This window comes from Aedes aegypti, chromosome 2 (genome assembly GCF_002204515.2).
Source record: "Aedes aegypti strain LVP_AGWG chromosome 2, AaegL5.0 Primary Assembly, whole genome shotgun sequence".
NCBI lineage: Eukaryota > Metazoa > Arthropoda > Insecta > Diptera > Culicidae > Aedes > Aedes aegypti.
The window spans coordinates 305,469,335-305,485,887 of record NC_035108.1 but is presented as its reverse complement, the minus strand read 5'-3'; the positions used below and the strand labels follow the sequence as shown (position 1 = coordinate 305,485,887).

Genomic DNA, 16,553 nt, shown 5'->3' with positions numbered 1-16,553 from the left:
GTATTTTTTAGATTATTCAGGAAGAAAAAACGAATCAAACTTCCAGGAATATTGACGCTTTTTTGTACCACGGTATTTTTTGCAACGGAGATGTCGAAAAATTGCGCTAATTGCACACAATAAGAAACTAGTTGAGCTTTCGGTTGTCGCGCAATTCACCGAAGTCAAAACCAATATTTCTAGGTTTTCTCACTATAGTTGTACAACATGAAATAACATAAGTTACATAACTACTGAAGAGATTTTTGTCAATAACAAGAGTCATGTACATTAATTCCATTAAGCCATTTGGATGCTTTTGGTGGCTTGTAGTATACCACTCGGCAGCCGACGGTCCGTTGGTGGCCAATACCAGGCGGAATCGGCATATAATTCAGAGCTCACATCTCAGCCACCAGACAAACAAATTCGAATTTTATTTCACCGTTGGAAACATTCAAGGCCAGCATTGCAGTTAAAAATATCCAACAGAGTTGTAGCAAGGCAAATGGAGAAAGAGGGGCTCTCATTTGGAATGTTTACCAAATCTTTAAAAAAATATTTCGGTACCACTATGCAATCAATTTTAGATTTAGTTTCATGATTCGACACTTCTAGTGTAGATCTTCAACACAAAAATACTAAACATTGTCGTAGCTAGAAAAACAGAAGTATGGGGCTTCTATTAAAAAAATGCACAAAATCTTCAAACGATCACTACTTCACAAGGAACAAGTCGATGATTGATTTTCTTCTAGCATTTGAATGCTGAAAGTTCTATCTTTCAAAGAAAAATAATAATCTACAAAGTCGTAGTATGCCATAAAGTTTTTAAGGTGTATGCATTATTTACTGTTCCCGTTTGTTTGCAAATCAAAATTCAAAGTAGAAGTCAAGCTTATAAAATTGAATAAAGACATACATTTTTGAAAACACTTAAAATTTATTTTACTCAAAAAATAAGGAAAAGCCTTTTTTTCACCTGTTTGTCTATAAGCCGAAATTCAAAGCAATCGCGTGTAGTTTTTGTCGACATGAAATTAATTGCAGAAGTCAAATGAAGATAACACTCAAATTTAATTTTAAGAAACTGCTTAAAATGAAATAAGGTTCATGAGTCTGTTTGTGTGTTAATCAAAATCCAAAGTAGCAGTTATTTTCGGATTGAATTTGTTCATAAATTAAAAGAACATGTTTGAGAGGAAATAGACATTTTCTTATAACACTTCAAATTTGTTTAACCTAAGAAACTACAAAAAACCGATTTCATGAGATTGTTCGCTTGTAAATCTAAATTGAATTCGATGAAACGAAGTTTTTCGAAATAAATTTACTAAGAGAAGTTAGGAGAACATGTGAGAGTAGAAATAGATTTTTTTAACTACACACAAAATTAATTTACTCAATTTTCTAAGTTTCTCACGTGAAATAAATTTCGAGTGTAATCAAAAATTTGCATTACTTCTCAAACGAGTTTATTTAACTTCTTCAAGCAACTTGAAGTTGATCACAAAAATACAATTTTGCTTTGTTTATTTCTTCCCAAACTTTTGCACGATTTGCATCGTACTGAGGGATAGACCCAAACTTTTACACGATGACTTGACTGACTGTTTCATTGATTTTGAATACTTTTCAGATTTTTCAAAATTTCGTGTGGTCTCTTCAAACAATATAAGATTACGATTCTAATGACACTTTGATTTAAAATAGTGGTCGATTCAATGCTCAGGAAATTAGATATGATTTTTCAGTGTGTTTTTTAAGAAATGTCACAACTGTAAGTGAAAATTTAGTATACAAAATTCAAAAAATGTTTTTGGAAAAATACATACGAAGTAAGAATAACTCTTTGCCTTTCGAATGCGGCTTAAAGAGTTTCAATTACTTACTCCGTCGTTGTGAAATATTATTTTTTTCTTAATTTCAAGCATTGAAACGGTAAAATGAAATCAAATACCGGTTTGTTCATCATAAAATCATGATTTTTGAAATGTTTTGTAAATGTTGAACGCTTTTTAAAGGAAGCCCCTTAAAATGTAACTCCCGTTCATTGAAATTCGTTATCGAATGTGTGGGGTGTACAACGGTTGTATGTTGTGCACTTTTGTGCTTTCACAAGTTTATTTCCCCATGGATCTTGCTTAAAAGATTGACTAGGTACAACTTTTGATAAGCTCAACAGAGCTTTCCCTCTGTCTCTACAGCAAGCTTCACAACTGGCAAGCTTCGGAAAAGCTGTGATTATATCTGAACGTTTTGATCGTTTCATTTCACGCTGCTGCGTTGTTCAAACTGCTATCTCGAATGCGATACCTGTAGCTACAGTACTTCTCAAACTGCGCGCAGTAGCACTTTTACAATTGTTTGACTAGTTTAAAATTAACTTTAAAATCAGCTCATAATTTTTTAAAAGTTCACAAATTAAATAAATAACTTTTTTACGAAGAAAAAATGATAAATATTTGAATGTTTAAAAGAATACAAAAATGTGCTCACAAAATCGGGTTCATGTGTAGATGGACATGTATTCGCAAAGAAAAAAGACAGTGAGTTGAACTTAAGATTTGTGAAAAAAATGATATTTCGTAAATAACGTTTTATTTTAAATTCTACCCAAGCTACGTGTTCTACAAAGTTTTAGAACTAGTTGATACGCGCATTTTAGTGAAGCAGGTAGGTGATTCTATCTATTTGTATATGAGATATGACCGTTCTTAACAAATATCATATTTTTGAAACGTCAACATCCCAGAAAGGGGGAACTTAGCCAATGTTACACAGAAAAAAAAATCCGTTCTCGTATCTGTGAACAGCAGACGTGAACTCGTCAACAAGCAAAAATACACCGTGAACTAGATCATGTTTTTGCGTAAACATGATGGTAGTTCATGGTATATTTTTGGTATGGTTTTCCAGAACTCATTTTTGAGCGTATATATTGTACTTCTGGAAAATTTTAGAAAAATAATAATAATAATAAGAAATAAAAAATAAGAAAAGTGAACGTGCAAGGGTGCACGTTAACTTGCATCTTGTCACCTCTATCCACAGAAGAGAGGATCGATGAAGAGAAATCGATCCTTCGACTTACGCCCTTATTCTAGCACATGCGTAAATTGTCAAAAAATGCGAATATGACAAGGCGGCATCCACAAATTACGTAACGCTCTAGGGGGAGGGGGGGAGTAGGCTACAGCGTTACGGCTCATACAAAAATTTGAAATTTTCCATACAAAAAGCGTTACGGAGGGGGGGGAGGGGGTCAAGAATTTCCAATTTTAGCGTTACGTAATAAATGGATGCCGCCCAAATTATGGGAAATATAGCATTTCCTGGAAACTGGTAAGGCCGCCTGGATCCTGTAAAGTTTGAGAACCTCTGCTATGCAGAAGTGTTTGAGTTGAGTGGATTGGATATACGCGCGAAGGCGCCACTGAGTGGCAGCAGAGCCTACTGCTGGCTAGAACAGCTGGCTGCTCGGTGTTTCGGTGCTGGGCAGAGCTTCCTCCGATTAGTTCCCGCTCAACGCTCAACGTGTTCGGTTCGGTTCGCAGTCTTAACCAGTCACCGCCTTTTTTTGTTTGTTTCTTCCTTGGACAATCGGTTCATCGATATACGCGAAAATTCAAAACAAAGTGGCGCTGGTGAAGCCGCGCAGTGCATCATTGCTCTTTGATTGCAACCGGTGCGTTTTTATTCACATTGAATGGAAAATTTCTTCTAGCGGCAATTCTACGCGTGGAGCATCGTTCCCAACGATCAAAACACTTCTGACGGTATACCGTAGGCTGGGGTGGCTTTGGGGTAGAAGTGTCAGCAGATAAGTCAACAAAGCTATCTAAAACTGATAGCAGCCATAAACGGATTTGTGATATGAAGTTTATTATACAAACTTTAAGATTAGTGTTCGGTGTATATAGCAAATTGGGCCTTCCTTAGCCGAGTGGTTAGAGTCCGCTGCTACAAAGCAAAGCCATGCTGAAGGTGTCTAGGTTCGATTCCCGGTCGGTTCAGGATCTTTTCGTAATGGAGATTTTCTTGAATTTTCTAGGCATGGGATATCATCGAACGATAAACGAATGCGAACATTAATAACTGTGAAAGTGCTTATACGAACACTGAGCTGATAAGCAGGCTCTGTCTAAGTGAGGAAGTAATGGCTAAAATATGAAGAAGAAGAAAATGTATTAAGCAAATTAGTGTAGAAAGGTATAATGTGATTATGAAGTGAATTGGAAGAATGTGTGTTAAGGGCCTCGTGGTAACATCCACGGCTACAGAGTAAAACATTATGTAGGTGTCTGGGATTGATTCCCGGTCGGTCCAGGATATTTTCGTGACGGAATTTGTGTTAGCAAAGTAGTCGGCAAACAAATTTCAGGTAATAAAAGTCGAGTATCAGTAAATCGTGCATCGTTGCTAAGCAACCGGACAATTTGTTAGCTGATTCTCGGTTTCGGAATCCAAAGATGGCCGTCACAATGGCCGACTAGTGACCCTACTCGCGTTTTCAAAGGCATTAAACTGAAGAAATTATAGGTAAATGTTCCTGATCTTCTTATTTTAAGCTTCCTGCTAGTTCACGAAGACAAATTAAAAATAACATTGTTTTTGGATGCTTCCTTCGCGAGTGCCTTTGAAGTTTAAGTACAATCTTAGAAGTTAGATTCCAAAATGTTTCACTTCTCAGCAGTTAAGTTTGATATCATCGAAAAATACATAGAAATTTTGATTACATTTTTTTTTTAACTTTGACCGAATTTTCGCCCTTTCAATGTGGGGTTATCGGTGACAGTTGGTGACAGGTTCGTCATGGCTTTTAGGAGCTCTCAATCTAAGCCAGCTGTCTCCTCTCTCTCAGGAACATACTAATGGAAGTTGTGACAATGGAATCGTTTTCGGCGATACCATTTTTAGTATCGAGCGTATTTTCCTTGCTTATATCATTTGCAGAACTCATGCCGCACATGATTCTCTGGTAGTATCACTTTATTTATTTACTTATTCATTTTAACTAAAATTTTGAAAGAGGGAAAAACCCCTTTGAGTGATCATTTAATTAGATCTTCTCAAAAAGGCACAAAACCTTTTCATCTTTTTTAAAACGTTATAATAAATATCTAATAAACTAAAGGCTCACTCGGATAGAACCATAACAGAGCCAGAATCTTGATCTTCTGAAACGTTCAATCAGAAAAAAGGGAAATAATCTCTCTTGGTAGGTGTTTCATATTTCAATCCTGAAAAAAAAAACTCCTTAATAAAGCTATAATAATAATAATAAGGCAGATACAAATCAAACAAGATATGATATTTCATTTAGATAATTATATAATAGTTTCAAAGTGGGATAAAATTTACTTCCAAGTATATCACGGACAGATGTAGGAGGAGTTTGGTAAAAGATTTTCAAATTTTTAATGAATTTATTTCTAGGTATCATAAATTTGGTGCATACAAACACAATATGATCACTATCTTCATAAAATTCCCCACAATCGCATAAATTTGAATCCTTCATATCAAAGCGATATAAATTACTGTTGCATATGTAATGATTCGACATTATTCGTGAAAAAGTGCGAATAAAATTTCTATTTACAGATATGTTTTTAAACCATGGGAATTTATCAATAAACGGACAAATGGAATGACACCAACGTCCTTTATCACTCGAATTCCAAAAATCTTGCCAATTTTCCATACAATATTTATTAAGTTTTGAATGATATTCTGAAGCACAAATTTCTCTATTGTAAATAATTCCACGAGTAACCCCTAATTTGGCCAAATAATCAGCTTGTTCATTGCCAAAAATATTACAATGAGCAGGAACCCACAAAAATTTAATTAAAAACCCTTGAGTAAATAAATCATACAAAAGATTTTTGAGCTCCAAAAGAATGTGATGAGTTTTTGAATTAAAGTTTATGGAATTCAAAGCATGAAGAGAACTCAAACTATCAGAACATATTATAAATAAGTTTGGAGTAAAAAGTCTAATCAAGTTACATGCAAAATATAAAGCAGTTATCACAGCTATGAATATAGAACAAGGATTTTGTAGTTTAAAATAGTGAGCCAAAAAATTATTATATACTCCAAATCCAGCAACATTCTGAATTAAAAATCCATCAGTGAAATAAAATCGATCACGACTGATACCTTCAAATTTACGTTCAAATAAATAATTTGCAAAACGCAGATGTTCAATTTTTGGAATTTGTTTCAATTCTTCATATAAAGATAAATCAATAAGGGGTCGAAAAGTATGAATATTAATATTGTAATTTTGGAATCCAGGGGAAGAAATTGGCGTTAAATTCTCATTTAAATAATATATAACGGAGCTTAATATTTTACTTGACGGGTTCATTTCATATAACGATTTTAAATTATCAATAATCGGATGTTTGTATGAAACACATTGCAACAAAAAATTACAATTTAATTTTTGAAATCGAATTTTGAGAGGTTCAATTCCAGCCAATACTTCAATAGATTGAGTATGAGTTGAATTCAGAAGCTTCAAACAAATTCTTAAACAACGAAATTGCAATTTTTCAAGTTTTGAAAAATGAGTTTGAACAGCATTACCAAATGTAAAACATCCATATTCCATCACAGAGCGAATAGTTGTTTTGTAAAGCGTTATTAAATCAGACGGATGAGCACCCCACCAAGTACCAGTAATTGATCGAAGGAACTTTATTCTTTTCGAACAAACTTTTTGAATATATGAAATATGACTTGCCCAATTTAATTTAGAATCAAACCATATACCAAGGTATTTATAATCAAAAACTTGTTCAATTTCTTATTCATTTAGATATAAACTAATACTAATTGTTGAATGCTTTCTTGAAAAAAACATATATTTAGTTTTTTGAACTGAAAATGTAAAACCATTATCAAATGCCCAGGTATCAAAATTGTCTAACGCAGATTGCATGAAATGTCTGATAATTTCTCTATTTTTACCACTAATAGATAAAACATTATCATCAGCAAACTGTATTAAAAAACATCCATTAGGAATAATATTCATCATATCTGATGTAAATAAATTATACAAAAATAGCATAAGCATAAGCATAAGCATAGATGACCGTACAATTCGTAGTTGCTACTCCGTGATTGACCAGAACAATCGAAGTTGCACAGGGAATTAATGAATGGGGCTTGGGATTAGCTTACCATTCTTCAATGTGCACAAATCAAGAGCTCAAATTTTAAAAGTCAATAACGGCGCCGGCCACGTCCTTACGGTCATCGGGGAAGGGAAGGAATGTTAGTGCGACTACCGTTGTTACTAGAGACCGAGATCACCTCTGCATCTCCACGGTTGTCATGGACAGGATATTGGGTTAGTGGGTAAGGTATAGATCTGGGAGTCACCAATGGTAGGTGATGCGATCCATGATATAATTACGCCTAACCGAATTCGCGAAATAATTCGATAATCGCATTGTACGCCGGACAAGTGTTCATCGCTCGCCCTCGCAAGAGCAAGCGATGCGATCAATAGATCAAACACAACTAACGGATCACGCTACTTTTCACTTCACCCGACCGACGCGCGACATGTTTGATCCTGCCCTCATCGCCCGCCCCTGCAGGAGCAAGCGTCAAGGTCGAAGGATCAAACACTTCTAACGGATCACGCCACTTTTCACTTCACCCGACCGACGCGCGACATGTTTAATCCTGCCCTCATCACCCGCCCCCGCAGGAGCAAGCGTCAAGGTCGAAGGATCAAACACAACTCAAAATAAATTAAATTATACAAAAATGGACTCAAACTTGATCCTTGAGGTAACCCAAAACAACTATGACGAATAATTTTAGATGACCCATTATGGAAAAAATGCATTATCTTCAAAGAAAATAAGTTATACAAGAAATTTGAAATTAAATTAGGAATTTTTAAATTTGTCATTTTCTTGAAAAGCAAATCAATCAAAACAGAATCGTATGCACCAGAAACATCAAGAAAAGAAGAAACTACATCTTGTTTTTTATTAAATGAAAGTTGTATTTGAGAAGCTAAAAGAGCGGTACAATCACGAGTACCTCGACCTTTTCTGAACCCATATTTGGAAGATGAAAAAATATTATTTTTCTCTGCCCATAATTCTAACCGATTTAAAAGCATACGTTCGATAAGTTTACGTAAACATGATAATAAACTGATAGGTCTTCGACTATCAGCTAATGAAGAATCTTTACCAGGTTTAAGAATACTTACTACTTTCATGAAACGCCATTCAAAAGGAATAATATTTTGAGAAAGGAATAAATTATATATTGAAAGTAAAAATTCCTTACAATCCTCTGGTAATTTTTTAAGAAATATGAATTTAATATTATCAATACCTGGGGCAGTATTTTTAGTGAGTGATAAAGCCAAATGTAATTCCTCTAAAGAAAAAGGAACACAAAGCTCAGGAAAATAATTAACAGTTTGATTTTTAAAATTAACAAGTGTAGGAACAAAATCAGGACATATTTTAGATGCAAATTGTTCAATCCAAGCTTCAGAGTATTCCAATACATTCGGATCTGAAGAATCATAATTTCTCAAATCTCTTGCCACAGACCATAATTTAGCTAAAGAAGTTTCTTTATCAAGACTTTCAACAAAATATCTCCAAAAATTTCTTTTCTTAAATTTGGTAATTCTTGTAAATAAAGCTTCAGCTTTACAACACAAAAAATAATCTTCTCTTCGACCTGATCTACGAAATAATTTAAATGCAACAGATTTTTTTTTTTTTTTCAAAGCATTTGAACATTCATCATCCCACCAGAAAAAAGGCCGATTTTTCTTTAAGTTTCCTGTAATAACATTCTTTTTCTGAGATTTATGTAAACATTCAAACAACAATTTTGAAAAAAGATTATATTTTCCAATTGCAGAAATTGACATCAAATCCGCAAGCTTAGTCCAGTCTACATTTTTACATAGATCAAATACAAAAGTCTCTTGTGTAAATTTGTCACATCTAGTATTTTGGAATTCAACCAAAATAGGTAAATGATCACTATTATTTGGATCATTAATAGTTTTCCAAGAAGACATCAAGGATAAACTATTTGAACAAAGGGATAAGTCAATACATGAAGGATTATTAGGAGGAACTGCAGTTCTAGTGAAAGATCCATCATTCAAAATATTCAAGTTTAATTCATCAATCAAATCCATTATCAATGAACCTCTACCATCAGATTTGTGACTACCCCATGCTATATTATGAGCATTAAAATCTCCCAAAATATAGAAAGGGGAAGGAATCAAATCTAAAATGTTTTTAATTTGGGATACTGAAAAAGAAGCATTAGGAGGAATATAGAAACAAATTATACAAAAATTAAAACCATTTTTTGTAATTGAAACAGCTACATATTCAATTTGGGATTCCACCGATAAATCTAAATATTTAAATTCAATATTGTCTCGAATACCAATTAAAACACCTCCATATGAAACTGTTCTATCTTTACGTATAATTTTGAATTGTGGAATTCTGAAAAATTTGGTTCTTTCCAACCAAATTTCATTTAAACAGAATATATCAATATTGAAGTTTGTTATCAATACTTTAAGTCTGTCAATTTTGTTAATTATGCTGCGACAATTCCAATGTAATATTTTCAAAATTTTTGAATCTTTCGAAGCCATTACAATGAAAAAAGAGATGAAATGATGGGTCCAACTGCATTCAGTTTATTTAAAATAGAAGCCAAGAAAGGTAGAATCATTTTAATTATTTTTTCCAGAATTCACTAAGTTCCAAAAAATCAACTAATTCTTCTAATATTTTCAAAATTGAATTGTCAGAATTTTCATTATCATTGATCTTATCGGTTTGTTTAAATTGTTCATCAAAAGAAATATATTTTTTTTTAAACCAGGAATATTTTTTTGCTGACTACAATTTTTAAGTACAGGAAAATTTGTGTTATAAGAAGATGATGGTTGAGGTTCAAAACCAAATGAATTAGTTTTTGATGAATTATTATGTGTTCTTTTTCTTTTAATGGGAGGATTGTAAGTGAAATTATGTTGTTTCCCAAAATCATTATCATCATTATCTGGTAAAATTTCATAAGTATTTGGAGAATTAATATTGTCTGATGATTTCATAATATCTGCATATGATAAGAGATTTTTGTTTTTGATTTTTTGATTTAATTTGGATTGGTTTTCAATATAAACTGTACATTGTTTAAAAGAAATATGTTTTTTCTACAATGAATGCAAACACCAGAATTTTCCTTACAATCTGAGGTCGGATGCCCATCTCCGCATTTAGAACATTTTAATTTGTTTGAACAAAAAACTAGCAGTATGACCAAATAGGAGACAACGCTCACAGTGCATTATATTTTGATAGTAAAGCCTGACATGAAAAATTACATTATCAATCATTACATAATCTGGTAACACAGAACCAGAAAATGTAATTTTTATGCAATTTGAATAAACATATTTAGATTCACTACTATCAAAAAATAATTTGGATAATCGATTGCATTCCAAAATCTGTACTGGTGCAATGTATTTGTTTCTGAAAATACCTAAACCGTGATTTTTAATGTCATCACAATTTAAACCTTCATCGTATATAACTCCACTGATTTCACAAGAATCACATGGAGCATATACACGATATGAATTTACAAACAATTTAGATTCTAAGAGGGCATTGGCATCCTCTCTAGATCCAAAAACAACTCTTAATTTATCTAAAGAATTTTTTTTTATTTCTTTCACAGATTTATATATTTTATAAACCTCTGAAGAAATCAATAAAACATTAATGGGTCTTTCTTTTTTACGAAAGTAAACAACAATTGGACCCGAGAAAGTAGAAGGATAAATTTTTATCCGAAAAGGTTTTGAAGGATGAGACTCTTTAGAATGAGAATTATCATTCGAATCTCCTTCCCCTCCGTCAGTTTCCATAATATAAACTAAATGTAAACAGCAATGAACAGAATAGAATAAGAAATAACGTAAGGAACAAAACAAATACAAACGATACTTAGATTTTTAAAGACGGCCCTCCGATGAATAATTCCACAAACAAACAAATTCTTGAAATATTTGAATCCCGGTTTCTGAACATCAACTCTTGAGAGTAAGTTGAAAACAGGAAAAAAACGAATCCAACATCAACGTCCCAAATTGCAATCCTTGGGAAATGATACTTAGAATTTTGAAGACGGTCCTCCGATGAATAATTTCACAAATCGAAAAATTCTTGAAGTTTTTGAATCCCAATATCTGAACACAAACTCTTGAAAGTAAGTTGAAAACAGGAATCAACGTAACCAACATCAACGTCCAAAATTGAAATCCTCGGAAAATCTCGAATCTGAAATTGGAGAAAATATGACAAGCGAAGAAAAAAACCGTGTTGCCTGGTCAAGGCCTACTTACTGAGTATGGTAGTATCACTTGTAATGATAGAAATCATTGTTTCGTAAACTTGACAACGCACAAGTTAAACCCAATTTTCACAGAATACCTACCTCAATTTTTATTAACTCATGCATATAAGAAAGAAAAGCACCATGGATACTTTAAACATGTTCCATCAATAAATGATGATTCGAACCTACGTTTTTAGTTCGTTAGCTTTTAATGGTATTTTTATTGTATTTACAAAATGCAAGACTCGTTGTTTGATGTTAGTTGTCATCTTCTTCTTCGTCTTGGCATTACGTACCCATTTGGACTGAGCATTCTTCTCCTCTTATTGTGAAGTCTAGGAAATTTCCATTATGAAAAAAAAAACTTGGACTGACCGGGATTTGAACCTTCATCATGGCTTTGCTTGTAGTCTCGGACGTAATCATAGGTGTTAAAAATTGAAATAAAAAACATGGCTTATGGTGTAAATGTATTGAAGCTTTTGTCCTCAAAAGTACACCCCTATTCATCTAACCACCTCAATTAATTATTCAAATACATTAACTACTGAGAAGTATTAGTACAAATGACTAGTCTAGCAGACACTTGCGTACAAAACATTCCACAAATCCGATCAAACCCATCCCAGCTTACGGTACATCAAGCCCAAGCGTCCGATACTTGTAAACGATCAGAAGCTTTCGAGACAGACTGGCGGCGCGGACAGAAGAAAAGCGAAGAAAATTTGCCAATTTCTTCCTAAGAAAAATTGCCAATTTCTTCTAAGAGTTTTTTGTTTCTCTCAGAGCCTACCCGGCTTAGTGTGGAGTGTGAAATATTTAATAGTCGAGGTTCAAGTGCACAGCAGATTACCAACCGCAAAGCGCTTTTTAGAGGCGATTTTGGGCAGCCCCGTTCGCCGGTGACGATCGATCGTAAGGAACCACTCCGAGTGATAAATATTGAATCCGACGCGGGAAAACCTCGTGTGTTATGTGAGCTTCGCAATTTTTCAGAAGGAAAGCAATCAATCAAATCGAGTGCATTTACGAGAGTTTGCAGTGGTGGTGCGTCAAATTGAGCAAGTACCCCTCCGAGGACGTGCGTAAGGTGTTCGAAAAGTGATTTTTAAATAAAGACACGCACGTGAATAACGGCGCTTTATGAGGTGTGCAGGCCAATTCAAGCTAAAGCCATTTAACGTTGATTGACGGAAAACATCGAAACCGGTGGCATCTGAAGAGCTTACCAATAGGATATTGTTCGCACGGTAGCAGTTTTTTTTTTCTTAACTTGAAAGTAAGTATACGGTATACAAATTTTAATTGATGAGTTGGTCAATTGCTGAAGGCGTTTCCGATAATTAAGTAATGTTCATCACTTATAAAAATGTACGGAACATGCACGCTCAAAAAAGCGTTCTGGAAAACGTGAACTGTCAAAAATACACCGTGAACTACCATGATTGGTCTCGTATACATGATCTAGTTCACGGTGTATTTTTGTTGTTGACGAGTTCACGCCTGCTGTTCACGGATACGAGAACGGATTTTTTTCTGTGTGTGGGAAATAAGGCTTCATTTATTAACTTCATTTCATAGAAAATATGCTATTGGAGTAAAAATCAAGCAGAATAGAAGCTCTAAGTAGGTCTGTAATTTTCTTTTTCCGATCAGACCAGATGGCCGCGTAGTGTCGGTAGCGAATGTTTCATTTGGCTAAGAATTAACACTACGGGCTGCCTGTTCCGGTGGTAAAAGTCCACCTCACAGGTGACCCCTAATTCATGGCACGATGTGGCTTCATGCTTACTGCGACTAGGGATTAATGGTTAGGGGGTCTGAATAAAAGCTAATATGTGCTACAGTGTATGCTGTGCTTTTTCGCCATTGGTGACTTTTTATCATTACCGATTGGCTGCTGGTCTTTTTGATGAAGAGATTGCAATAATGCTGGCTAATTTGGGCAAACCGTAGCTTATGAGAAAAGTTCGAAAGGACAAAACCTCGAAACTGATTTGCTTGGTGTGAAATTTTTCCTTCTTTGAAAAAAGATGTTCTACTTTTTGTTCCTTCTATGTTGTTCTTCGGCCTTTTTCCATGTCGAGCTTTTGTCTTTCGACCTTCTGTTCTTTCGACCTTCTATCATAGATTCATTGGCTACGGCTATCTCAAATAAATCTTAAACATAAAAGAATAGCAACGATAATTTTTTGCAGACTTCTGCAAAATGGTACAGGAATATGATCGTTTACATGTTTTGTTCAGTGAAATAAAAAAGTAAAGGTTATTTTCGGATGACTTCCATGACGAGACGGTTTGGTAAGGCGTTATCTTCAAGTTCATGCCCAGTTACCAAAATTATTCAATCAATCACGCGACCTGTAGTAGGCTCATGGTGCTTCAATTACCGTTATTATCAAATAAAATATACCATCAAAACGGCAGTTGGCAGTTGATTTCTGACGTTGTTCTGCACCTCTGGGCCGAATTTGGAAAAAAATCCTTAGTCAGAATTTGTAGTTACGCCCTTTTGAAGTTTATACAGTATTGGACAAAACATTTGCAACTTTTTCGGTTTTCCATGCAAAATCACCAACTTTGGTAAGCTAGATCTCAGTTATTTATACACCGATTTTAACGAAATTTTCACAGAACATTAGACATAACTTGAATTTTAACACATATTTTTCAGTGATTTTCTCAATCACGAGTTGAAAAGCAGTAACGGTTTGACTAAAGTGATTTTTTTGACGATTTTTTATAATTGACATAACTAATCACATTAAAGAAACTGCTTGATGGTATCTTCAGTTGTAGACTTTGACAAGATGAATAAGTTTGCTGAAGACAGCTTTTGTGTAGGACTATCAGATTTTGAATTTTCCGTCGAAAATTTCACTTTAGTTGAATTGTTATTACATTTAAAGTCGTGATTGTAAAAAATATTCAAAAACATGTTAAAATGTCTGATGTTCTGTGGAAATTTCATTCAAATCGGGCAATAAATAACTGAGATCTAGCTTACTTAAGTTGCATATGTTTTGTCCAATACTGTATGATAGAAATCACACGAAGTATGCCACTAGAACTTGTTTCAACAAACAGATTATAATTAAATTTTGTTTTTTTTTTATCTGGTTTTAGATAATGAAAAATACATTTTCCTAAAATTTTTCTAGACCGACATTTGAAAAAGGCTAATGCTTTGTTTAGTCATTAGTAATCAGCCAATACACGAAAAATTGTATTCACCAATCTAACGCCTGATAGTGATTTTAGGAAATTGTCCAAAACATTCAAATATGCATGAATAAATGCTTGAACAGGATATGCAGATACGCCCTTTTGAAGTGTAGATGTTCGAGTGTTTCGATCAACTTTGATGCAGTCATTGTTCAGCTATATTGATTTGTATGTATTTCAATTATACTTTGTCCCCTTTTCTAGTGTCAGTCTAGACAAAATGTGTACGTGTAAATTTGAAATCGTTTTATATATTATATAACGCAATAAGGGGGAGGGAGGAGGTCTTCGATAGTGTTACCACAGACAAACAGACGTAACACTGGCGAAATTTCCATCGCCCACTCATTTAACGATCATTTCAAATTCACTATGTTACAAATCTCACAACCCGAGGCGCGCGCATCGTTTTTCTTTGCGTTTGACGTTTCACACTACCGCCATCTGCCGGTCTTGTTGCACGAAACACCTTTTCGTGCAACATGCTCGCCAGATGATGATGGTGTAATTTGGGCGATGGATTTTGAAGAAATTTGTTCTAAGTGTTACGTCTGTTTGTCTGTGGTGTTACGGTTCACACCAAAATTTTGAAATTTTCATACGAAAGCTGTCACGGGGGGGGGTCTCAAATTGGAAAATTCTGCGTTTCCTAATATTTGCATCGTCCCTTTTAAAGTTGCATAAAAATTGAATGAAATAAGAACAACCGCACAGGTGCAATGATTATGTGTGCACCTAATCTTTGATTATTGATGTAACGGAATTTACCGTACACTATTCTTTCCATACACTTCAAAAGGGCGTATCTTCTTCTTCTTTTTTCTGGCGTTACGTCCCAACTGGGACAAAGCCTGCTTCTCAGATAAGTGTTCTCATGAGCACTTCCACAGTTATTAACTGAGAGCTTTCTTTGCCGATTGACCATTTTTGCATGTGTATATCGTGTGGCAGGTACGAAGATACTCTATGCCCTGGGAATCGAGAAAATTTTCTTTACGAAAAGATCCTCGACCAGCGGAATTCGAACCCACGACCCTCAGCATGGTCATGCTGAATAGCTTGCGCGTTTACCGCTACGGCTATCTGGGCCCCTAAAAGGGCGTATCTGCATATCCTGTCCAAGAATTTATTCATACGAATGTGAATGCTTTGGACAATTTCTTAAAATCACTATCTGGCGTTAGATTGGTAGAAATCATTTTTCGGGTATTGGCTGATTAGTTATAACTAAATATAGCATTGGCCCTTTTCAAATGTCGGTCTAGATTTTTTTTAGAAAAAGGTATTTTTCAAGATCTTAATAAATTAGAACTACTTAAGAAAAACTTAATAAATTAGAACTGCTTAAGAAAAACTCACCACTTTAAACGGTCCAATTCTCCGCTCCAATTCCATTTTTTCACAAAAAACTACGCACCGATCACTTATGCACTATTGAACTTTCGATTTGTATATAAAGCACTCGAAAATACTTAATTTCAATGCTTCAAATCACAAATCAAAATTAATGCACTTTGATTTCCTCGGCAATCACTTTTTATTACTGGACAAGGTTGCCAGGACACCATATTGAATTGCGGTGTATTTATTATTCACAATTTAAATTCATAGAAAAAGTCAAACACAACTCATTAATTTATTGGAATTAGGCAACAAAGCATGCATTGGTAATAATTGAGCCTTTCAATACTTTCCTTATCTGCGTATTGTAGCGCATAAACATCAATATACTGAGAAACATATGAAACATACGTCTTTTAATAGGTTAACTATTTTGGCAACACTTCTGTTGTTCTACAGGCAATTCGCGACTACGAAGCAAAAAGAGATTTCACAAAGCACTCGCACCAACGGGAAACCTCGTAAGGAACTGTCATCGTGTACATAAAAAAAAGCAAAAAACATCT

General features: G+C 34.3%; 1 protein-coding gene across 5 annotated transcripts in view; it reads left to right on the top strand.

Moving 5' to 3' along the window:
- The first annotated feature begins 3,475 nt into the window (after positions 1-3,475).
- LOC5573844 (protein rolling stone) overlaps positions 3,476-16,553 on the top strand; it is a 142,195-nt gene continuing 129,117 nt past the window's right edge. Inside the window, exons 1-3 of one of the 5 annotated variants that reach the window (XM_021845594.1) lie at positions 3,476-3,667; positions 12,208-12,336; positions 12,418-12,700. The gene's annotated coding sequence lies outside the window, so the exon portion shown is untranslated. Of the gene's footprint in view, positions 3,759-12,207; positions 12,701-16,553 lie in introns of all 5 variants that reach the window. The other 4 variants (XM_001654826.2, XM_021845592.1, XM_021845593.1 and 1 more) reach the window with 4 other exon arrangements.